General features: G+C 53.2%; 1 protein-coding gene and 1 long non-coding RNA gene across 19 annotated transcripts in view; one reads left to right on the forward strand and one right to left on the reverse strand.

Annotated features, from left to right (window-relative positions):
• Positions 1-24,077, forward strand: part of PITPNM2 (phosphatidylinositol transfer protein membrane associated 2) — a 159,813-nt gene that overhangs the window by 51,247 nt on the left and 84,489 nt on the right. For 3 of the 18 annotated variants that reach the window (XM_086347378.1, XM_086347382.1, XM_086347386.1), the window contains exon 1: positions 23,268-23,468. The exons of 12 other annotated variants lie outside the window; for them this stretch is intronic. The gene's annotated coding sequence lies outside the window, so the exon portion shown is untranslated. Of the gene's footprint in view, positions 1-21,088; positions 21,359-23,267; positions 23,469-24,077 lie in introns of those variants that run through there. 3 more of the 18 variants (XM_086347383.1, XM_086347389.1, XM_086347371.1) reach the window with 3 other exon arrangements.
• On the reverse strand, positions 4,647-7,686 carry LOC147355361 (uncharacterized). Its single transcript, XR_015144445.1, has 2 exons — positions 7,237-7,686; positions 4,647-6,397 (listed from the first exon to the last, which is right to left on the reverse strand). It is a non-coding gene; the product is annotated as an uncharacterized LOC147355361 (long non-coding RNA).

Raw genomic sequence — 24,077 nt, forward strand, 5'->3', positions numbered from 1 at the left:
TGGTCTTAAGAAAATTAAGGGGTTCAACTTCCCAAAAGCCTCATGTCATCATCTGTGAAAAGGACAGGTTGAATCTACCTGGCCCAGGGACCAGGATTGAATGGAAACTATGTGGGACAGTCCGTGGTTACTTCACAACTGGAGGTTCTTTCCTTGCTTGTGGGGAGGTGCTCCTGCAGCCTGGGCTCCCCTGGAGAGACTCGTGGGAGGGGATGGGTGGATGGGGAGTCAGATGTAAGTCAGGACCAGGGTAGCTAGAGATTCAGATGTCAGGGATCTGTCCAGAGGTCCTGTCATAGGAAGCTGGGCTGCATGAGGTCAGAAAGCTCCTCCCTGTTGGGAGCAGTGACAGGTCAGAGAACACTGCAGGGCACAGCCACAGCTACAAGAATATGAGTGAGCCTCCTGAATCCCATGTGCTCAAAAGCCCTTCAGATCTGTGATTGGGTCCATCTCACCACTTGACTCACCACTTCTGACACTTGGGACTTCCCCCATTCCGCAGACATACCACGCACTTTGAGTACTAAAGGCACTGGCTCATGCCTTTTCCCCTTCTCCCATGGTAAACTCCTGTGCATCCTTCAAAGCCCAACCAAAATGCCCCCTTTGCATGAAATCATTCCCATCAAGTGGCCAGCTGCTTCCCTTGGCTCCTGCTGCACTCTGTGCCTTTCTTTTCTTTTTTGTTTTTAATTCTATTTTTTTGGCTGCACCAGGCAGTGTATGGGGTCTCGACCAGTTCCCCAACCAGGGATCCAACCTGTACCCCCTGCAGTGGAAGCTCAGCTCTTAACCACTGGACCACCAGGGAAGTCCCTGAGCCTCCCTCTATTGATGTCTGTCCCCCATCCCAGATGGAGCATACTCTTTCCAGGATGCTGAAGAGGGGGGAGCAGGAGCCACCCACTGGTTCCCCTAATGTCTCAGCATCTTCCCTGACCAGCCAGGGTGTCTTTGATTCGTCCTCCCTTCCAGGAAGTGGGAAGAGGCCAGGTCAACAGGAGACCATGCGCACATTTCCACGGCGAGCCCTGCGCCTGCGTCCAGGGGCAAGGGGCCAGGCGGGGGGCATCTCCTTGCACTCTTGGTGCGCGAGTGGCCTGCTTTTTGTGCGTATGTACCATCTCTGACTCTCGCTTCTGCCTGTGAGCTGATTAACATGCTGACGTCCATCAAGAGACCGTGTCACCTCTGGTCTCCCCACAGCCCAGCAGCTGTGATGCGTCATTTAGGACTTGGCCCGCCGCGTCACTACAGAGGACCACGGCCAGCGTGAAGAGAGGGATTATGTTGTTCCCATCTGGCTTCGGCCGCCTCCCCAGTCCCTTCCAGCTGTTCCCTGTTACCCACGGCCAAGCGGCAGATGCGGAGTGATGGGAGGAGGGGTGCGGGGGTGAGGTCAGCCAGGAGCTGGGGACCTGTCCATCATCTTCACGTGAATGTCTTCATGGCTATTTCTGGCCTTGCCATTATCCCCACGGCTTCGGGATAAATATAGACACGGATTGAAAAGCCCCAGTGGCAGGCAGGCAGGCAGGCAAACGAGGCAGGCAGCGCTGGAGAGCGTGCGGACGGGGTGCTTGGCTATAAATAAGTCTGCTGGAACACCTCCTCAGCCACGCTGTGCCGTGCGGAAAGACATCTCCTCTCCGGCTCCCTCGCAAAGCACACTTGTGCCTGGTGGGGCCGGATGGCAGAGGGGCGGCAGGAGGGAAGGTCCGTGGGAGGCGAGGAGGGAGGAACTGGTCTGTGGGAACCTTGCATGGCTGGACAGGGCTGCCAGAGGTAGTTCCCCCTTAGCCTTGCTAGGATAAAGGGGACTAGCCGCCCCCCAACCCCAAGCAAGAGTCGTGGGACAGTCACGTGTTGTGCCCCAAATGGCAGCCCCCGGCCAGCATCTCCAGCCCCCTGGCTCCCCCAGGCCCAGTCCTGTTGCAAGCACGGCCAGTAGACAAGGACAGGTTCTGGGTGGTTCTGGACTTGGGCCTGCTCTGGGGTGCCTGCTCTGCTTTCTCAAGCTGCCGTCTCTCTCCTTCTTCTGCTTCCTCCCGGCTGCCTCCTCCTGAAAAGATCCCAGGTTTGTTTATCTTCTGGTTTCCCAGTCCTCAGTGCTCACCCAAAGCTGGCCGCCTAGTGACCCCCCGCTCCATCGAGGATAGAGTCTCAGGGGGCAGGAGTCCGGTGGTCCCTGGCCCCTCACCCCTCACCCCCTCCTCGGGCCCACCTTTCTCCACCTGCCTCCTCCCTGGCTCTGACCGCCCCCTCCTAGGCAGCATCAGGTACCTGGGCTGGCGCTGAGCAAGGACCAGGACACGAACCTGGGAGACACTTTTCATGGAAAAGGATAGGAGTCAGTGAGCTGGCGAGAATCGTGGGATGTCCCCGTGAACAAAGTATCCTTACTATGCAGTCACCAGTTGTGGGAAGTGGTTCCCACGAGCCCGGTCCCCTCTGCAGCCTTAGTGAACAAAGACCCCTTGCATTCGGGGGACCGTGCGCTCAGGCCCAGTGCAAGGATAGGATGGTTATTAACACTGTGAACATCACCCCTGCGGAGGGGGAGTGGACAGCCCTGCCTTTCCTGTGGATGAGGGATCTGAACCCCTGCCCCATGGTCATTGCAGCTGCTTCAGGGCTTTGAGGACAAAGGGAACCACAGGACCACGTCGATGTCTCGAGTGGGCGGCACGTGTGTGGACCCGTCATTCGGCCCCAAGGGATGAATCCGGTGTCGTCCCCACTCTCAGGAGCTCACTGGCCACCAGAAAGGACTAGAGTCAGTGGGCAGTTATGAGTCCGTGGGAATGGGTTGGGGGACCTGCTTCTGGGGCACGGAACCCGTGGAGGAAGGACACCAACACTTGGGCTGGACTTCTTGGAATGCCAAGTTCACCCAACCCGGGAGGTGGTAGAAGACCTTCCTGGCAGAGGAAACAGCCTGTGCAAAGGCACAGAGGCCAGAGCAGGTGCTGCGGGGTCTGGCTGGTAGCGCAGGCTGAGCCCAGGGAAGGAACCAGACCAGCAGGGGTAGGGGGCAGGTCTTGTGGTCTGGTTAAGGAGCATGGATGCTGGCTTGAAAGCAGAGGGAGAGTGTTGAGGGGCTCAGTCCTCTCACACTCTGATGCATTAGAAAAGGCTTCATCTGACTCCATGGGGATGACAGGTCGGAGGTGGGGGGAGGAGGGGGCAGGCTGATGGCAGCATCATGATGTCTTGCACTGTTGAGTACCTGAAAGATTTTTTGTTGTTGTTGCTTTTAACGGAACCTGTGAAATCCAGAATGTACACATGTGGGTGCGTGCCTGAGAAAGTCGGGTTTCTAAAGATGACGGGGCTGTGCTTGGAGCCATCCATTGGTTCTGACTTGCTCAGGTCCCCTTATCACTGGAGGTGACTTTGTCCAGCAAGTGTGGCTGCTGCCAGTAGCCTGGGTCTGGAGCCGAGATAACTGCTTCCCTGGAGGCTTAGTCCATGACCCCAGCTTCCCTCTCCAGGTTCCGACCCCGAATCAGCCCGTTGTAAAAGGATGTTGATTTGTGACTCTCAGTACCCCCGCTCCCGCCTGCCATGTTCCCCTCCTCACCCCAGTGCTGACTCTATGCTGAGTGCCAGCGCCCTGAAAAAGCAGTGACTTAGAAAGTGCCGTGTGATGGAAAGATAAACATGGTTGCTCCAGTAAACCACAGAACCCAGAAGTTAGTCCAGTCTTGTATTTATGTATTTATAAATGTATTTATGATTTATACATAAATACATCACCAAGTATTTATGATTTTGTTGGTGTTGATTGATAAATAGGCGAAAGGGGAGATTGTGTGGCCTTGATCTTGCCTTGGGGGAATGCTGTGGTCTTTGTTAAGAACTGTGTGAGTCAAAAGTCAGATGCTGTCCCAAAATCCCAGCCTTCACGGATTAAGAAGGTCAGAGTCAGGAGCCTCCTGAAGGTCATGCAAGTCCAAGTCCTCATTTCTCGGATAGGAAATAAAGCAAAACCATTTCTCTGCTCAATACTTCCAACACCAAATGTGTGGGTTTGCCACACCAAGCAATTTTCCAGTTCTCTATGGGCAACATGTGAGTGTCCTTACAGTCAATTCAATTCTGACATTAACTTCCCAGGGTTAGTGAAGACCTTTTGAATTAAGGGCTCAGTCCCACAAGATTGCTTCCCCCCACCCCCACTTCAGATGCTAATCACAAATAGTGGGTCCCAGGTTACCTACTTCTGACTTGGCTACAAATGGGGGTTCCTACCCTCCCCAACTTCAGGGTTGATGATTTTCTGGGAGTTCACAGAACTCGGGACTTTTACTTACATTTGCTGGTTTATAGGGCTTCCCTGGTAGCTCAGATGGTAAGGAATCTGCCTCCAATGCAAGAGACCTGGGTTTGATCTCTGGTTCAGGAAAATCCCTTGGAGAAGGAAGTGGCAACCCACTCCACTGTTCTTCCCTGGAAATCCCATGGAAAGAGAAGCCTGGTGTGCTACAGTCCATGGGATTGCAAACAGTTGGACACGACTGAACAGCAACAACGTGTGGTGTGCAGGATCTTAGTTCCCTGGCCAGGGATTGAACCCATGCCTCCTGCAGTGGAAGCCCGGAGTCTGAACCTCTGTACCTCCAGGGAAGTCTCTCTGTGGGTTTTCTTTTTTTTTTTTTTTCACAAAAGCCTTTTCAGATTATAATTCACATCCTATACAATTCATTCATTTAAACTGTACAGTTCAGTGGTTTTTAGTATATTCTCGGAGTTGTACAGCCATCGCAGTTTGACAACATTTTCATTGCTCCAAAAATGAACCCCTTGACGTTCCCCCTGTCCCATCGCTTCCTACACCCCCAGCCCCTGGCAGCCACTAGTCTGCTTTCCCTCTCTCTGGATTTTGCCTCTTCTGGACATTCCGTATAAATGGAGACCGACAGCCTGCAGCCCTTTGTGCCAGGCCGCCTTCACCCAGCACGCCGTCTTCAAGTTGATTCATGTTGTAGTCTGTGTCGGCGCTTCATTCCTTTTCGTGGCTGAACCTCGTGTGTCATTGACGACATTTTGTTCTCCTCTCGTCGACTGAGTGCATTTTTAAAGAGTGACATTTTTTCCATCTCAAACACAGCTCTGAGCTACTGAGAGGGTCAGGGGACAGTTGCAGAGGATGCCAGCAGCAGGAAAGGCAGCTTCCAAGAGGGGCTCCCAGGAGTGGGGTGAGGACGTTCTTTCTCTGAGAGGCCCCTTGAGTGGGAGAAGGGAGAGTTGTGAGGGGGCCGGAGGGAGAGGGTCCATTCGGGGTTTCCTGCCAGTCTTTCTTTTCTCTTTCTATGAGACGGACAGATGAGGAGAGCACAAGGCCTCGGCAGACAAGAGGCCTTGTTCCAAGGCTGGAATCCTGAGCTGCATGTGTCCCAAGGCTCCACCTTGAGATTCACCTCTAAGGCCTCTAGGAGCCTCAAAGCAGATCCAAAGGGACTCAGATGACAGACAGCCTGACTGAGTCCAACCCAGGGATTAGAAGAGGGCAGTTACACATTAGTTTAATCTTGCTCTAATGGTCTCGTCTTCTCAAACAGAGTGACTAGTAATCCTGTTTACAGCTGCGTGTGGCACTGCCTTCTGGGGCACAGAATCTTCTATTCAAAGGAATCGCACTTCTCAGCTCTCCAGGGGCCACACCTGAGCCACCCCTGGTTCTTGGGGGAGGACGGAGGCTGCAGTCAGAGTCACAGGGAAGATTCTGAAGCCTCCAGGGACTTCCCTGGTGGTCCAGTGGTTCAGACTTTGAGCACTCAATACATGGGGCCTGGGTCTGATCCCTGGTCAGGAAACTAGACCTCACATGCTGCAACCAAGAGTTCACATGCCACAACTAAAGATCCTGCATGCCGCAACTAAGACCTGGCACAGCCATATAAATAAATGCAAAAAAAACTTTTTAAAAAAGATTCTGCAGCCTTCACGTGAGGCCTCACCCACCCCAGCCTGTCAATGTGGAACACTGGCTGAGGGGTCTGTCTGCTGAGCTGTCTGACTTGCAAGGACCCCTCAAGTTCCAGAACCAAACAGGAGGGCTAGGAGGCAGAGAGAAACAGCTCCTGCGCTGACTGGCTCTGGAAGTCAGGCGTCCACAGGAGGCTTTGTCCGATTTATTTAATATGAGCCCTGGCATCAGTCCTGCAAGGCAGGGGTGATGAAAGAGGACTCATCGGGGTAGGAGGGCCTCCCAGCTTGCAAGTAGACTGAGGTGGCTCTTACTCTCCAAGGTGCCATCTTCTTTTGGCGATGGGGTGGCCCAGAGACGAGAGCTGATCTTCACAGGAACTGCAGGCCGGTTATAGACGGGGTCTCCAGCACAGTGTGGGGAGGTGGCTTTCTGGGTTTGACAGCCGGGCTCTCGTAGGCTCTGGATGGTGGGAGGAAGGTATCTGAATCAGAGAGTGGCTGGCCAGGGCGTTACAATGTCAGCGTCTTAAAAACCATCAGCCAAGCTGACCCTTATGCGTTTTGCATTTGGGTCTTAGACACACAGTTATGCTGTCTTCTGTCTCCCCCACCCCTGGCCCACCCCCAGCCACCCTCCCCACCCCCATCCCCACCACACAGTAAAGAAGCACTAGTATCAGGAACCACTGACCTATCATGGAGAAGTTAGATGGATGGATTTAATAACTCCTCTTCCCACCCCCACTCCCCACCACCACCGCCAGTGGCTTCCCTGGTGGCTCAGACAGTGAAGAATCTGCCTGCAATGCTGGAGGCCCAGGTTTGATCCCTAGGTCAGGAAAATTCCCCTGGAGAAGGGAATAGCAACCCGCTCCAGTATTCTTCCCTGGAGAATTCCATGGGCAGAGGAACCTGGGGGGCTACAGACCATGAGGTCACAAGGAGACGGACAAGACTGAGCCACTAACACTGTCATTTTCACTCCCCAACCCCTCGTCTGTGGTGGTGGGAACGAAGCAGGAGAACATTGATCAGCCTGTCTTGGGTTTTACTGGAAGACAGAGGGCAGCTCTTGTAGCTGGGAGTGTGGGAACAGCCGTAATGTGCCCCACAAGGCTGCCACAAGCAACTTGGGGGCTTCTGAAAGCCTGTCTCCTAAGGAAGAGGCTGCAGGATGTTGATCCTGCTGTGAGGCCAGGCACCTGGGAGAGAGGAAGCACTCCTTGCTATTTCTGCAAGGTCAGCGGGGGCCTGCCAGTGAGCGGGTGGCCGCGTGAGCAGCCTAACTTCTCTGCTTACCCTGGGTGCTCCAGCCACATCCTCACTACCTAGCTTCCAGCTTGTCCTTGGCTCCGAGGAAGCAGGCAGCTGGGCCTGCAGGAACCTCACGGTGTAATGTTCATGAAATTAATGAGCATGCTGCTGAACGTGAACCGCTGCTGATGTTTAGTGGGTGTGTGCCCTGGACCAGGCCCTGTACTGGATACTCCTCTCATGGTATCTTATCTCATTTTTGCCATACTCCCAGTGTCAGCGCTGATATGAACCTTATTCTTACAGATGAGGAAATGCCAAGAGATGAGGTAACTTGGCTGGGCGTTGCTGGCCTGGCTTTTGACTCCTTCTGGAGGCCTATCTGCCCAGTTTGTGGTCACTGGGAGCTAGATGGGCAGGACAGAGTGCCGGCTGGGTCTGTAACTTCTGGTGGGACTTGAAGCAATTACCTTCTTGGAGCTTCCTTTTGTACATCTGTAAAATGGAGATAGAAATGCCTGTAAAGTGGAGATAGAAAAGAATCTGCGTGCGAGGCAGATTCTTAACCACTGCGTCACCAGGGGAGTCCCTGCACGAGTTGTTTTGTTGAGAGTGAGGTATAGATGTTCCGCATCTTTTCTGAGTATGGGAGGAAAATTCGTGTTTTCTTTTTCTCCTCCAAGGAAAATTCGTGTTTTCTCGTCATCTTCCTCTTCCCTCAGCCCTGCTTTGCAGACCACCCGAGACGAAGACCTGTTCCCATTTTGGGGGGGATCAGTCTTCAAAGAGTCAGTCCTGGAACCCAGAAGGGAGCCGGAGGCAGCAGAATGGTCTCCCCAGGAGAGGGTTCTGGGCTGGCAGTGAGTGAGAAGGCCCCCTTGGGAAGCAGGCAGGGCGGGCGGGAGGCCATTGGAAGAAGGCAGGGAGGGTAAGGCTAGGCAGCCAGGCCAGGCACAGTCCATCTCCTCTGACGGTGCCCATCTAGCTGGTGGGAAGAGGCACTTACAGCCTCTGCCAGGGATGTCGTTGTTGTTGGCACCCCGACAGACTGATGTCCCCTGGCCAGTTGCAAGAGTGCATTTGGGACCAACAGCTTGATCTCTAGTGCCTAGCGGGGTTGGAGTTTTACAACTTTGAACTTCTCCAGATTTGCATAAAGGGACCATAGATGTCCCCTAAACAGTGCCTCACTAAGTGCTTGTGGCTGCCATGTCCTGAAGGACCTGTCCCTTCCCTTCTCATTCTCCATAAAAAGCAAGATGACTTTATGTGGTTCATGGTGAGAGAACTCCGTGTTCCACTTAGTTTGATCTGCTCGGTAGGTGCTGGGGTCTTGTTGAATCTATCTGTGCTTTTGTTTATTGATTTATTTATTCTTATTGAAGTATAGTTGATTTACAGTATTATATTAGATTCATAGTGAGTCAGTATTTTTGTAGACTGTACTCCATTATCTGTTATTACAAGATAATGGCTTATACATGCTTTTAAAGAGCTTTGGTGTGCATCTTTCATTGTTTAGTTATCCATAATTCATTCATTCAATGGAGCTTTTTAAAAAAGTTTTTTAAAAACTTTTTATAGAAGTGTAACAACCCTACGAAAAGCGTATAGACATTAGGTGTCCTGCTGATAACTTTATACAGACTGACCATACAGATTGATCAACGGGACGTCAGCTGTCCCCAGAAACTCCCCGACTTCCACCAACCATCCTCAAGTCTGAAACCATAGACAGGGAAATTCCCTGGCGGTCCAGTGTTTGGACTTGGTGCTTTCACTGCAGGGGCCTGGTCAGGAAACTAAGATCCCCAAAGCCTTGCAGTGTGGCCAAAAAATAAATCCAACAGAGTTTTGGGACACCACTCAGGTACCAGGCATTGTTCTAAGCACTAGAAATCCAGCAGTGAACCAGATGAAATCCCTTCCTAACAAACAGGCCATACTAAATGCCAGGATGGAAAATGAGCAAGGGATTAGAATAGAGAGAGAGGAGGAGGTGGTAGGGGGGTTGAGACAGCGTGATCAGAGAGGACCTCCCTTTTAAAACCTAAACAAACTTGGAAAGCCAGTCCTGTAATATCTGAGAAAGAGGGAACAGTAGGTGCAAAGGCCCTGAGGCAGAGGTGTGCTCGGCAAGTCTGAGGAGTGTAAGAGGAAGGTGGTAGGAGGTGGCAGAGTCAGGGGTGTGATCTTGGAGGACTTGTAGGTCATGATAAAGACTTTGGACTTGGGACTTCCCTAGCCATCCAGTGATGAAGGCTCTGTACTTCCACTGCAGGGGGTGTGGGTTCAATCCCTGGTTGGGGAGCTAAGATCCTGCATGCCTCTCAGAACAGCAAAGAAAAAGTCCTAAGTGTGAGAGGAGCTGGGGAGGGTGTTGAGGTACAGGCATGACATATTCCTATTTGCATTTACATTTTAAAATGCTCACTTTGGCTGCCCTGTGGAGTAGAAGCAGGGAGACCAGTTAGAAATTCTGTATTGCAGTAGCTTAAGAGTTGTTAATGAAGATGGAAGGTATCACAGGGCAGTGGTGCCTAACCTTTTTGGCACCAGGCACCAGTTTTGTGGAAGACAGTTTTTCCATGGACCAGGGCAGGGTTGGGGGGAATGGTTGCAGGATGATTCGAGTGCATTACATTTATTGTGTCCTTTATTTCTATTAGTGTTACACTGTGATATATAATGAAATAATTATACAACTCACCACAATACAGAATCAGTGGGAGCCCTGAGCTTGTTTTCCTGTAACTAGAGCGGCTATAAATACAAATGAAGCTTAGCCCGCCACTCACCTCCTGCTGTGTGGCCTGGTTCCTAACAGGCCATGGACCCTTACTGGTCTCTGTCCCCGGGGTTGGGGACCCCTGGCATAAAGGGAAGTGAATCACCTTCAAGAATGAGTTGGAAGCCTCTTGCCCTTCGGCCGGGCACATAGAACCACCCGCCAGCGTGTAGGGCCCTCTGGGTCTGGCCGCTGAGAAGGTTAGGGCTTTCAGGGATCCCCTGGGTCTCTGAGCTGCTGGGGAGGCATCACAAGGTGGAGCTGAGTGCTGAGCTGTTCCTTCCCTCTCCCTGCCCAGCCCAGGTGCTGAGGGAGTTAATTGCACATGGGGGTGCTGATCCGTGCAGATGAGCTGAGCGGAACGAAGTACGATGATCTTGGGCCTGGCCCTGGAGACCTTTGAGAGGAACCAGGCGGGTCCCGCTGAGCTGTGGGCTTCCCCAAGGGGCCTGTTCTGAGATCTTTCCCTCCAACTTCTGGAAACTCACGTAGCCCGGATGTCAGAGCTGCGGAAGCTGTCTGGGTCTCTGCCTTTGCTTTTTTGGACTCCCCCTCCTTTGCTTCCTTCTCTCCTTCCTCCCTCCCTTTCTCCATTCACACTTCTCTCAAGATATACTATGATGGACCTAGAGATGATCATACTAAGTGAACTAAGTCGGAGGAGAAAGATGAATACCACATGATATGGCTTATATGCGGAATCTAAAAAAGTGTTGATATGATTGAACTTATTTACAAAACAGAAACAGATTTAGAGAAGAAAGCTGTCGTTACCAGGGTGGAAGGGTTGGGGAGAGGGAAAGTTAGGGAGTTTGAGATTGACATGTGCACACTGCTATATTTTAAATGATAACCAATAAGGACCTACTGTAAGAAAAAAAAAAAAAGTTAAATAAAAAAAAGAGGCACTATGGATCAGTGAGGACCAGCTCAGGCAGGCCCTGGGGCCACATGACCAGGGTTTGACTTCGGCTCCAGACCTGAAGCAAGTAAGTGACTAACCTGTCTGTGCTCCAGTTACCTCATCTGCAAAATGGGGACAAAATGATTCAATCAGTTAAATCGAATACACTGCACAGTAAGCCTACAGGCGCCATCCTCTGCCTTCCAGGTCACTGACCCCTGGCTAGCCTGGGTAGTGATTAGCCGTGTGTGTCGTTATTTGAGTTTTCTGGGATCATTCCCCCTGGGCCCTGTTTGAAGGAACGTGCCTGCATGTTTGGGAGTTTATAATTGGAATCGTTACCATTTGTTGACCTTTGGCCACGTCCCAGGCCTATACCAACACTCACATACATCATCTCACATTGCCCTCAAAGAAGTCTATTTTCATCTCCATTTCCCCATTTTTTTTCCTGAACTTTTTATTTTATATTGAGGTATGGCCAGTGAACAATGTTGTGATAGTTTCAGGTGGACAGCAAAGGGACTCAGCCACACATACATGTATCCACTCTCCCCCAACCCCATCCCATGCAGGCTGCCACATCACATGGACCTGTGCTGTACAGGAGGTCCTTGCTGGCTATCCATTTTAAATATAGCAGTGTATTTAAATATAGCCATCCCAAACTCTCTAAGTATCCTTCCTCCCTTCCCTGACCCCGCCCAGCAGTCATAAATTTGTTTTCTAAGTCCATCCCTATTTTTTTTTTTTAAATTTTCGGCCGCACCATGCAGCACGTGGAATCTTAGTTCCCCCCACCAGGGATTGAACCTGTGCCCCCTGCGTTGGCAGCATGGAATCTTAACTGCTAGACCACCAAGGACGTTCCCATCCCCTTTATAAAAAAAGAAAACTGAGGCTTAGAGGGATGAAGGAACTTGCCAAGCCCTCTGGCTGGTAGTGGTGGGGCCAGGATCTGACAGCCCTCCCATGAGCTGTTTCTCTCCTGCCAGTGACAGTGTGTTGGTGCCAGCCCACCATGGATGCTGAGGGCTGTTGGGTTCCCATTCTTGCTCAAGGCCAGCCTGCCTGGTCCCTGCAACCTTCCCTGCATCTGGCTACAGGATGGTCCAGAGAGGACCTCTCTGTAGAAACCTATGTAAGCTTAGGAATCAAGTCATGTATATCTGGGGAAATGCATTCCTGGCAGAGGGCACAGCATGTCCAAAGGCCCTGGGGCATCTTTCAGAGAGGGTATCTCCTGGCTCTTCTTAGCCTCTGCCTACATTCTGGCCTCTGATAGGCCATCAGGGACACAGAATCCTGTCTCAGTGACGCTGGCTGACACAAGGAGCCTTTCTCTGAAGGTCCCTGGCATTTCTACATGACTGGAGGGGCCTGTGAGCTCCCCGGCTGTACTTCAGGAATTGAGGTCTGTCTAGCAGCAGGCCACAGAGGGTGCCGACTTGGTCACTGTGGAGTTGTTAGGCCCTCCTGTATTTTTTTTTTTAATTTATTAAAAAAATTTTTATTTGTCTGTGTCGGGTCTTAGTTGTGGCATGCAGGATGTAGTAGTTCATTGACCAGGGATTGAACGTGGACCCCCTGCATTCAGAGTACGGAATAGCCCCTGGGCCACCATGGAAGTCCCCCTTCCTGTGTCTTCAAATAGCATTTTGGAGAGTGGGCTTTTGTTTTACCACAATGAAAAGATACAAAAAGGAAAAAAACAAGTCCACTCTCTCTGGTGGCTCAGACAGTAAAGAATCTGCCTGCAATGCGGGAGACCTGTGTTCAATCCCTGGGTTGGGAAGGTCCCCTGGAGAAGGGAATGGCTGCCCACTTGGAGTATTCTTGCCTGGAGAATTCCATGGACAGAGGTGCCTGGCAGGCTACAGTCCATGGGGTCGCAAAGAGTCAGATATGACTGAGTGACTAAGCACAAAATACACATAAGATTGACCACTTTATCCATTTTTAAGTTCAGCGGCATTAATTACGCTCAAGTTGTTGGGTCACCATCAATAGCACCATCTCCAGAGCTCTTTTCTTTCCCCAAAGAGAAACTCTGTCCCCATTAAACACTTAACTCGCCCCCCTCCCCCGCCCCGACCACCATACTCACCTTTCCACCTTCGGTCTCTAAGGATCTGCTGACTCTAAGCACCTCGTATGAGTGGAATCATACAGTATTTGTCCTGTGGTGTCTGCCTTCTTTCCCTTAGCACAGAGCTTCCAAGGTTCACCGCTGCTGTTGGGGGAGGGAGGTGAACTTTTTAGAAATATATGTGATGCTTGCGGGCCTGTGTCCCAGGAGCTGCAGAGCAACAAGAGGAAAAGAGGCCCAGGTCCCGGGTCAAGTGACCCATGCCATCCTTACACCTGAAGGCTGGGGCTCCTTAGCTCCTGGCTTCCCCTGTTTGCATTTCTCTAGTAGTCATGTGTGGATGTGAGAATTTGACTATAAAGAAGGCTAAGCCCCGAAGAATTAATACTTTTGAACTGTGGTGCTGGAGAATACTCTTGAGAGTCCCTTGGACTGCAAGGAGATCAAACCAGTCAGTCCTAAAGGAAATCAACCCTGAATATTCACTAGGAATGACTGTTGCTGAAACTGAAGCTCCAATACTTTGGCCACTTGATGTGAAGAGCTGACTCACTGGATAAAACCCCAATGCTGGGAAAGATTGAAGGCAAAGGGAGAAGGGGTGCAGCAGAGGATGAGATAGTTAGATAGCATCATCAACTCAATTAACATGAGTTTGAGCAAACTCTGGGAGATAGTGGAGGACAGAGGAGCCTGGCGTGCTGCAGTCCATGGGGTAGCAAAGAGTCGAACACAATTTAGGGACTGAACAACAACAAATGGGCACATCTTGAAATCAAGACCCTCAACCCACATTTAGTCCTCTGTGGGCCTCGTGTTTAGGTGCTGCTCATCTGAGCTCATTTTTCCCATCTGTGAAATGGACCTCACGCACTGATTCTCAGATTGTCCTTGGCCCGAATGAGCTGGCTTCCCATGGCCGACCTGGGAGCTGACCCTTGTGTGCCAGGCCGACTGGGAGCAGGTGGAGGAGGAGTGCCTTTTAGACTATGACTGTTTTATTTATTAAAAATTAATGAAGGGACTTTGATGTATCAGGGCTTAAGAGGAGCTGACAGGTCACATGGTCTCCAAAAGCACAGGGCTGGTAATCTATTTAAAAAAAAAAACATTTTCTTCTTCTTCTTTTTAATTTAATGGAGGAAATCATTAGCTGGGAAATTGGTCGAGCTGATTTATTCCTGTTTTGGGGAGGGGGAGTGGAAGAGCAAATCTGCTCTAATTGCCGTTTGTTCTAGAAATATGTCAGCAAAATATTCCCATTAGCCAGGCCTGGTGGGAGATAGGGCCTCCAGCTTCCTTCTCTTCAAAGCCTGCTCCCGGCAGGAGAAGGGGTCTCTTTCTGGACCCAGGTGGGCGGCCACGCTGTCAGCGGCGAACATCTCCTTAAAGGTCCCGGCAGACTTGCCCTGGCTCCCCCGGTGTGTGTGCTTGGGTGGTGGTGGGGGGCTCCTGCTGTCTTCGACCCCCAGGGCTCTCACACTCAAGCCCCAGTTCCCAGGGATGCAGGTCTGGGACCCCCATCTGGGAAAGAAGACTACGTGCCTCCTGGGCTTCATTTGGTTCCAAGGGAGGCAACTTCGGTTGACCCTAAAAATAACCAAACATGCAAACAGCTTCAACAGGCAAATGTTTTTCATATCCGTGAGCCAAATAATTTAAAGGTACAGCTGTTTTCCCACTGTTTTCTCAGTCTGTTTTCCTGGTGCAGGGAGGGGCTCTCTGGAGTGATCGGGGCTCTTTTGGGGTGACTGTCTTCCACCCCCATGGGTTGAGGTCTGGCTGGGTGCTGAGCCTTGCCATGGGCCCCTGGCCACTGCCCAAGAGGTGGACATCTCCCACCCAAGCCTGGCAAGGGCTAAGGTCCCCACATCCCTCGGAGCCAGCCGGCGTGGCTGGAGTGCTGGTGACCCTTCAGGCTCGCTGCACGTGCAGAGAGGTCCTCCTTATACATGAATTTGATTGTGTGAGCTTGTCTGGCCCCGAAACAGGAGTAAAATGAGTTCTCAGAGAGGAGGCTGTAAGAAGCCAGGCAGGATGTGGAGAAGGTGGAAGACAAGGGACCACTGAGGTGTGAACCATGCTCCGAGCAGGGGCTGGGTCCACAGCGAACTCCAGGTCACCCGAAGCCCATGTGTGCAGCCTCCCCGCTGTGTATTCCAGGCCCTCACTCACTCTGTCCCTCCTCCCTACCCTCAAGGCCAGTGTGAGGCTCCAGGACACATCGCCACATCCACAGCTGGGCATCTGTCTGTCCCTGTCATAATCCTCCCATAGGTGCACCACGGCTAGGGGGAAAGCCCGCCATCAAATAGGCAGTTTTGTGCATGCTGAGTGTGGTCACCCCTTGGAACAGTGGCCCTGGGACTCCAGGGCAGGGGTCTAGAGCCATGGGGCGGGGCTATCATCAAGGGAGTTGGTTCACGATGTGGGGAGGGGCAGACCCAGCCCTGTAGTGTAGGGTACTACAGAGTCTTCATTCATTCACTCAGGCGCTCATTCATTCATCCCAAAAATGTGTTCACTGCCTGCTGGGTGCCGTGGGGAGATAGCAGTGAGTACAACCCAATCCAAATCTTTGTCCCTGGAGCCTCTACTCTAGTGGGCATATCTATCAAGTCCTTTCAGTCATGTCCAGCTCTTTGCGACACCAAGGACTGTAGCCCACCGGGCTCTTCTGTCCATGGGGATTCTCCAGGCAGGAATACTGGAGTGGTTGGCCAAGCCCTCCTCCAAGGGATCTTCCCACCCCAGGGATTGAACCCCCATCTCTTGCATCTCCTGCATTGGCAAATGGGTTCTTTACTACTCGTGCCACATTCCAGTGGGAAAGACAGTTTTTTTAAAAAAAGAACGTGTCACATCATGGATGAACCCAAAACGTGTTACTCTGAGTAAAATAAAGGAAAGAAAGAAAGGGAAGTTGGTCAGCCGTGTCCGACTCTTTGCGACCCCATGGGCTGTAGCCTACCAGGCTCCTCCGTCCATGTAATTTTCCAGGCAAGAGTACTGGAGTGGGTTGCCATTTCCTTCTCCAGAGGATCTTCCTGACCCAGGGATTGAATCTGGGTGTCCCACATTGCAGGCAGACACTTTACCATCTGAGCCACCAGGGAAGCGGAGTAAAATAAGCCAGATACAAAAGGATAGCGACTGTATGACTCCACTGCTGTGGCGTGCCTAAAGCAATCAAAGTAGAATGGTGGGTGCCGGGGCTCCGGGGGGCCGGGAACCAGGAGTTGGTGTTCAGTGGGGACAGAGTTTCAGTTTTACAAGATGAAGAAGTTCTGGAGATGGATGGGGTTGATGGTCGCACCACAGTATGAAGGTACTTAATGCCACGGAACTGTACATTTGAAAATGATTGAGACGGTAAGCTTGATGTTGTGTGTATTTTACTACAATTTTTAAAATAACAGAAGAAGAAAGGAAAGTACATAGTATTTTAGATAAGTATCAAAGCTATGAAGTAAAGGGGAAAGTCAAGGGAGTGCTGGCATTGGAGTGAAGTTTGAAATAAAGTGGAAGGACTTCCCTGGCAGTCTAGCAGTTAAGACTCCACAATCCAGTGCAAGGGGTGTGGGTTCAATCCCTGGTCGGGGAACTAAGATCCCACATGAGGCTCGGCATGGCAAAGAAAGAAAGAAGGGTGGTCAAGGAAAGCCTCAGTGAGGAGGGGCCCAGAGCAGAGGCTGCAGGGGGAGGGGCTCTGGGCAGATGGTCCGAGGGACAGATTCTCTGAGGCGGGTAGAGCAGGGCCTCCAGATGTTCACTGTGAGTGGGGTGAGGCCAGGTCACTTTGGGGCACAGGTTTGTAGGAGATCCCTCTGGCAGTCCTGTTAAGAGAAGCAGGGGGCATGTGGGAGCCTAAGAGGAGGTTTTTCAGGGTGAAGGGGGAGCCGCCCAGGGCCCCCAGTCCTCGGCAGCAGTCTCTAGGTGACCCGTACCTGTTGGTGGGCTCACAGCACACGTGGAGTTATGGTTATTTATGGTTATGTTTAAATTTTACTGGAGTCCCCACTGCCACCCCCCAGACATCACTTCTCCCCAACTTGGGCAGATAGGGGCTGGTGGGGTTGGTGCGGGGGAAACAGGAGTGGGATGGTGGCTTGGCCAGGCTTTGGTTCCCATTGTTCTGGCTTTGAAGCCACACAGCTGTCCCCTGGGCCCTTGATCTGCCCTGGTGTGGGGTGGAGTGCTGGGGGTCCCCTCCTACCCTGGCCCATCTCAGAGTCTCCTGCCTCTCAGGAGGCCCATGAAGGCCAGATTGGGGGGAGTCGGGGGCCTGGACTTCAGCCCCAATGCCCCCCTCCCTATACCCCCACCTTGCCTTGTGTTCCTGCAGCCGCGCGTCTGGGTTTCAGCATCTGCAGAGTGAGAAGGTCGAACTGAAATCTGATCTGGACTCTAGTCCAGCCCTGGTGCCAGAGCACAAGCCTGTGAGAACGTGGGAAGGTGTCCCTGAAAAGCCAAGATAGCCCAGGCAGAGATCACGGACCCCCTGTCCATCCCCACAGGGATCCCTGCTGCTACTTTAGGAGTGCTGAGAGGGTCTGTTTCAATCCTCCAACTCCTCCCTGGACATTCCAGGGATGACCTCAGGAGTTGCTGGGGGAAACGGCAGGAGATGGGGTTCTAGAATAGGGGTGTGGGGCCGGGGGGGCAGGAGGAGAGGTCAGCGGTTCAGGGCCCTACATCATCATGGAGTCCGCTGTGCCCACTCCCCAGCTGACGCCTGTTGTGTTCCCTGAGAGCCCGACTGCCCACCTTCTGTCCTTTTAGAGGGAGCGTGGGGGGCCAGGCTGCAAACAGAGGTTCGCTCCACTGCCCAGACACCGTGGGGTAAGTAGGGAGGGGAAGGGATAGAGGAAAAGACAGGAGCTGTGTGCAGGGCCTGTGTTCCCAGCCTGTTAAGACCTTAGAGCTGCTCTGTCCAGAGCAATCATCAGTAGCCCCATGTGACTTCTTAATTTAAATTTAATTTTTAAAAGCATTATTTATTTGGCTGCACCAGATCTTTCATTGTGGCATGTGGGATCTATTTCCTGGACCAGGGATTGAACCCAGGCTGCCTGCATTGGGATCTCAGCATCTTAGCCACTAAACCCCCAGGGAAGTCCCTTCATTTCAAGTTTAAATTAAAGTAAAATATAATTAAAAATTCCATTGTCCAGTCACACTGTTCACCTTCCAGGGGCTCAGTAGCCCCTGGGCTAGCGGTAGCTCAGGCATAGAACACGTCCGTCATCCCAGAAAGTTCCATGAAACAACACCAGTCTCATCTCCAGAGTACCCCCTCAAGGTGGAGACTATTTGCCCCCATTTTACAGATGGAGAGGCTGAGGCTCAGAGAAAGGAAAATGACTCACTAGTCAGGCAGCCAGTGAGTGTAAGAGAGCACTCGAACCTGGGGGCATTGGGTAGATGTGGGCATGGTGTGCACATGGGTCCTGTTGCCCAGAGGGCCGCTTCCTGGGACAGAGGTGACCCAAATCCACTAGCTGGCCACACACGTGTCTGGCACCCCTGCCTCAGGGCCTGGTGGAGCTCCCTGACTCAGGCTCCATTACCCAGTGGGGAGCAATGCTTTAATGAAAAGGCTGAGCAAGGATTGACATTTCCATTTGGGGCCTCCTTTTGAGACCAAATCCCATAGAAGAGGCTTCAGGAAACATCACTGGGTTCTGAAAAACTCATTCTAAAAGTGAGAGAACCATAGCCAATGGCTGGAAGCAACGCACATATCCAATGACTCCGATACTGTGATTCAGCCGTAAAGAGGAGTGAAACACTGACACACGCTACCAAGTGGACGAACCTCGAGAACCCGATCCCGATGCAGAGTGAAAGAGGCCACATGAAGGGCCATGGCGTGTACGAGCCCATTGATCTGAAGTGTCCAGAGCAGGTGAACTCACAGAAACCGGGAGCAGACTGGTGGTTGCTGGGAGCTGGGCGGGGCTTGGGGGGGGGTGGGCAGGCGGGGAGTCAGTGCCTATCATGATGAGACTGTGGGTGGTCAAAATGTTCTGGAATGAGAGGGGATTGTGGCAGTCCATGCCTCTGACCTGTGGGCTTTGAAACAGTAAGAATGGGACTTCCCTGGTGGTTCAGGGGCGACGGGGCTTTTCTGGTGACTCAGCGGTAAAGAACCAGCCTGCAATGCGGAAGATGAGGGTTCAGTCCCTGGGTCGGGAAGAAGGAAATGTCAACCCACTCCAGTATTCTTGCCTGGAGAATCCCATGGACAGAGGAACCCAGTGGGCTACAGTCCATGGGGTCTCAAAGAGTCAGAACAGTTTAGCAAGTAAGCCACCACCACCACGAGCAGCTAGGACTTCTCCTTCCAGTGGAGGGGTTGCTAAGGTCTTGCATGCCTCTCAGCCAAAAAACCCCAAAACCACAAAACAGAAGTGATATTATAACAAATTCAATAAAGGCTTTAAAAAATGGTCCACATTTTAAAAAAGTCTTTTAAAAAATGGTAAATTTTATGGGTGTTTTGCCACATTAAACACAAGAGAGAGGAAATGGTAGAATCTCAATGGTGCACGTATGTAGTGTTCAATAGGAAATGTGTTCAACTTTGCTGTGTGTGTGAACGTTTTCATAATAAAGCATGAGGGGGAGACTAGAAGAAAATGGTGGAGAGCAAAGGTTTCCCAGATCGCGGCCTTCAGAGACCGGAACCCAGCCAGGGCCACCCTCGGGCCTGTGTGCGTCAGGGGGTGCAAGGCCTCTGCCGGTGCCTTCAGTCTCTCCAGGGCCTCAGTCCTGGCCGTGGGCAGCAAGGGGAGGTGGGATGTGTGGGGGCTGTGCCCGGCATGCTTCCGTTCCCCCCAAGGGCACAACGTTCCTAAGCTGGTATCTACGCACCTTCCCCGGCCCCTGCTGTCTTGGTATCGAACTGCCCTGGAGTTCCAATTGGGAGGATGGTGGGGTTGTGTCCGCTTGTGGTGAGGAGTGGAGGCCCAGAGATGGGCCTGGATGTGCCCCTGTCATGTCACCTCCAAGAGGGAGGCTGAGACCCCAGCCCAGGCCTCCCGGTGCTCTCTCTGTCCCCATTTCTCCAGTGTGGTGTGAGTGTGGGGCCAGCAGCAAAGGCCAGAGCTGGGGCTGGGGTCGTGGACTGGACTAGCAGCGGGGCCGGCAGGGGCCAGTGGCAGCAGCCCAGCGCAGGAGAGGCAGGGAGGCAGAGCCTGCGAGGGCTGTCCACGCCGGAGAGGCATCCACCCAGGAGGATTGTCCACCCTGGAGAGGCATCCACCCAGGAGGATTGTCCACCCCGGAGAGGCATCCCCCCAGGAGGATTGTCCACCCCGGAGAGGCATCCACCCAGGAGGATTGTCCACCTGGAGGGTCATCCACCCTGGAAGGTCGTCCACCTGGGAGGGCTGTCTACATGGGAGGGTCATCCACCCGGCACCCCAGAGTGCCTTCATCTTTCCTGCACTTCCTGCAAAAGAGGCTCTGGGTGTCGAGGTCCTCCCTTAGTTGAATGTCCCCTCATCCCACCTGAGGTTGGAAAATATGGCTGAAACTCATGGAGAAATGCACCTTAAGGTCTGGCAATGCTGATTTTTAGAGACAAGGAGACAGGTGGAGGTCAGAAATGCCTCCTCCAACACCAGGGCCCCAGGTGGTACCCAGGGCGTCGGGAGGGGCTCTAGGCCCCTCAGTCCCCAGGGAGTTTAGCCAGGCAGGTGGCCGGGCATGAGATGAGGGGCGCAGCTCATCTCGGGGTGATGGAGCGCAGTGAAGCAGGCAAGGAAGCCCTGAGCTTTCTGTCCACTCACCCCTGTCTCCTCCCAGCGGGCAGAGAGCTGCTGTCTGCCCTACTGAGTCGGGCCAGTTCCCTTCCCAGCCTGGCCGCCTCAGCCCAGAAGGCCTGGTTCGGGGGAGGCCGCACCAGAAGTGTGGGGATTGGCTCCAAGCTGACGCCTTCCCTCCGGCATAAGGTTCCTCCGCCCGCCTCGGGCTCTGCCAGCGGCTCCCCTTTCTCCATGGCAACTTAGCTCAGTGGTCCCAGTGGAGGAGAGAGAATCAATTCTTCCTCTTCCCTCCCTCTCTCTCCTCTCTCCCCACCCCTTCCTCTTGGCCTCCCTTCCTCCTCCGTCCCCGCCAGGCTCACGGCGCTTCCATCCATCGGTCCATCCCTCCATCCGTCCCTGGTCCCTGAGGCGCCCTGCCGTCTCCAGGCATGGGTTGCCGGCAGGGCTGTGTGCCGGGGGTGGCTCCCTGAGGCCGTCAGCATGGGGAGCTCAGGGATCCTCCGCAGACATGGGAGACCGTGGGACCAGCCCCCGGCCAGCTCCTATGGCATGTGGCTTCCAGCTCTGACACTTTGTCTCCCCTCTTCCCGGTCCTTACATTTTCTTCCTGAAAGGTAATGTTCTAAAACTGTCAGAGCCTTGGGATGGGTTTATTAGCAAGGCAGGCTCTGTCCTGGTCACGTGGGCTGCTTGTTTTCCCTGGAGTCGCTGGGGTGGAGGGGGAGAGGGAGGGAGAGGCGTGGCCCGACTCGGAGCTGGAGGGCACACAGCAGAGCTTGGGCGCATGTGGGGTCTTTCCTCCAGGGTGGCTCTAGGCGGCCCCCTCCCACTCCCGGTGCTTGGGTCTGTGGCTGTCTCTTGCTCTTCCGTTTTTCAGCCTCATCACCACACAGCGTGAACAGTCTGCTTTCCTGGACTGTGGTCTGACCACACGAGGAGGGAGAGGGAATTTGGGGGCACGCACGTGCACCCCAGATGGGACAGGGCTCCCAAGTGGTGATGGCTTGGTACAGATTTCTCTAGCTAATCCTTTCTCACCTGGAAACGGAGTTTGGTGGGGGAAATGTTACGTCCCCGTAACCAAGCATTTCCCAGAAGATGGTGTAGTCAGGCTGATCCGGGCAGAGGGAGGGTCCTAGCTGTCTGGCTGTCCCGGGCGGTACCACTGTGTGTCTGGGACAGCCCCTCAGTAGAGTGTGGCTCAGACAGAATCCTAAGACCGCTGCCCAGCGGGTTGAGGTTTTCCGTTGTGTCTACCCTGTTTCCAGCCATGGCATTCAGGACAGCTTCTCATAGCTCTCCAGAAAGGAATCGGGGAGATTACTCCATCCGCCGCCCGTCCCAGGGGTGGTCTTGGGATCCGTGCCCCTCTGGTTACCTCTGCCTCCTGGCAGTGGATGATGGAAAAAAACAACCCCTCGCTGTCAAGGAGAACATCTCTGTTGATGGAAAGTGAGGCCCGAAGAAAACAGATTTAACACTCAGTTCTTAGAAGCCACGGGTTTGAATGGTGCTTAAGAGGAAGCCCTGTATGATCTTTAAATAGAAAGTGAATGCCAGTGACTCAGAGGGAGGCTTGAAAGTTTGGTGCAGGTATCAGAGGAAATAATAGTCAGCCGTGATCGTGGTCCCCACCTTGGGGGCTGAGGTGGCAGGGCGCCTAGACACTCAGGTATGTGTTCAGAGTCAGGCGGTTCCTTGGATTATGTGCTTGGATTATGTGCATTATCTCTGGTGGACTGCGTTCAAAAACAGACAGCCCAAGGCAGGGCTCCCCCACCCCCCACCCCAGGCTGGGTCTGTGGTCGGGTCTCTTTAAACTGTGTTTGCTCCCGAAGCCCCGTTTCGCTAAAGCCGCCTTAACCTCTGAGTCCTCCGTGTTTCCCTTTGATAATCAGATCGGTTCCTGTGGGGCAGGATGAGAGGAAGGCTTTTGTGCCTGCGGCGTCTGTGCTGTGTCTTGCTTTCCCTTTGCTGCGAGGCTGGCGTCTGTCTGTCACCGAGCCCCTGCCGGCATCTGGGCGCTGTGCAGGCTTCTTAATGACATTAGCCACGTCTGGATTCTGGTCGGTTTGCTGTAAATTCTGATGGCTTTACGAGTCGTGAGATGGGGTGGGGAGGCCGTGTGCTGGTTGGGTTGGGTTGGGTTTGCTGGAGAACGGAAAATCTGATGTGACACGGGAAAGGTCAGCCCCGTGAGTGGCGGCACCCCGTTCTCAGCTCAGGTCCCAGAACCCACGGGAGGTTGCGGCCGCTGGGGTTACTTGGCCTCCCCTCAAGGAGGGGTGTCTTTCACGGGCGTCCAGGGTTGGGGGGCAATGCTTGGGCGATCCACGTTTGTGTTTAATCAGCACGCCAGCAAGTCGGAAGGATGGCAGAGCAGGGCTGGCTTGCGGGGCGGGGATGGGGGGGGGTGGTGTGGGGCGGGAGGGAAGCACGGCTCCGCCAACCCGCCGGCTTTCATCCAGAGTGAATCCTGAGTGCTCTGTGCCAGCCTCCCCCCCTCCCTCTCCTGTCCTCCAGCACAAGGAGCCAGCCTCCTCTCTCCGAGCAACCTCACAAACCGGTGCCTTACTTGAAAGCCTCGTAAAGAGCCGGAGAGGGTGTGAGAGCAGGTCGGAGAGGTGGGAGCCTTTTGGCTGCCGGTGGCTCCAGCCTCCCCAAGTGTGGAAAGCTCACTCCAGGAAAAGTGGAATAGTGGCCGTGTTGGCTGGCTTTCAGGCGGTGAGTGGCTCTCTCTCTTCTTTAATTCGACGGGAGCCCTGGGATGCAGGGGAGGGCTTGGTGGGAAGCCTGGTGGTTCGGACAGACCTCAGGAAGCCCACAGGAAGATCTCTGCGGGGAAAGTTTGGTTTGCCTTGCCCTGTGCGCTGGCGTCCCCCCTACCCAGGCTGTGTCCGGGCAGGACAGGTGGTCCTGGCTCAACATCCAGGGTTCTAGGACTTGGGACCACGACCACCTGAGAGGCTGAGACTAAGAAAATCTTAGTGGTGGCAATTCATCTTTTTACACAAATGGCTTAAGAAATTGTGCAGGAGAACAGAAGCTCGTGAACATTCAACTCTCCCGGTCTGCTTTGCAATGTGCCTGAACACACACACACACACACACACACACACGCAGTCATACACATGCACACTCACACACACACACACACACCGTTTTCCCTGCTTCCATCAGGGATGCATGTACCAGCTGGCATTCTGCCCTTGATAACATGATCTCCCATAAACAGTTCACCAGTATTGATAAGATCACACAGCTGTCCTTTTTGTGCATTGCTTTTTAGCTCCGAGTCTTATGTGAGTGAGACAGACCATTTGTGTCCACTTC

This window comes from Bos grunniens, chromosome 17, assembly GCF_055505025.1.
Source record: "Bos grunniens cultivar Pamir isolate PY7600 chromosome 17, Bosgru_T2T1.0, whole genome shotgun sequence".
Classification (NCBI taxonomy): domain Eukaryota; kingdom Metazoa; phylum Chordata; class Mammalia; order Artiodactyla; family Bovidae; genus Bos; species Bos grunniens.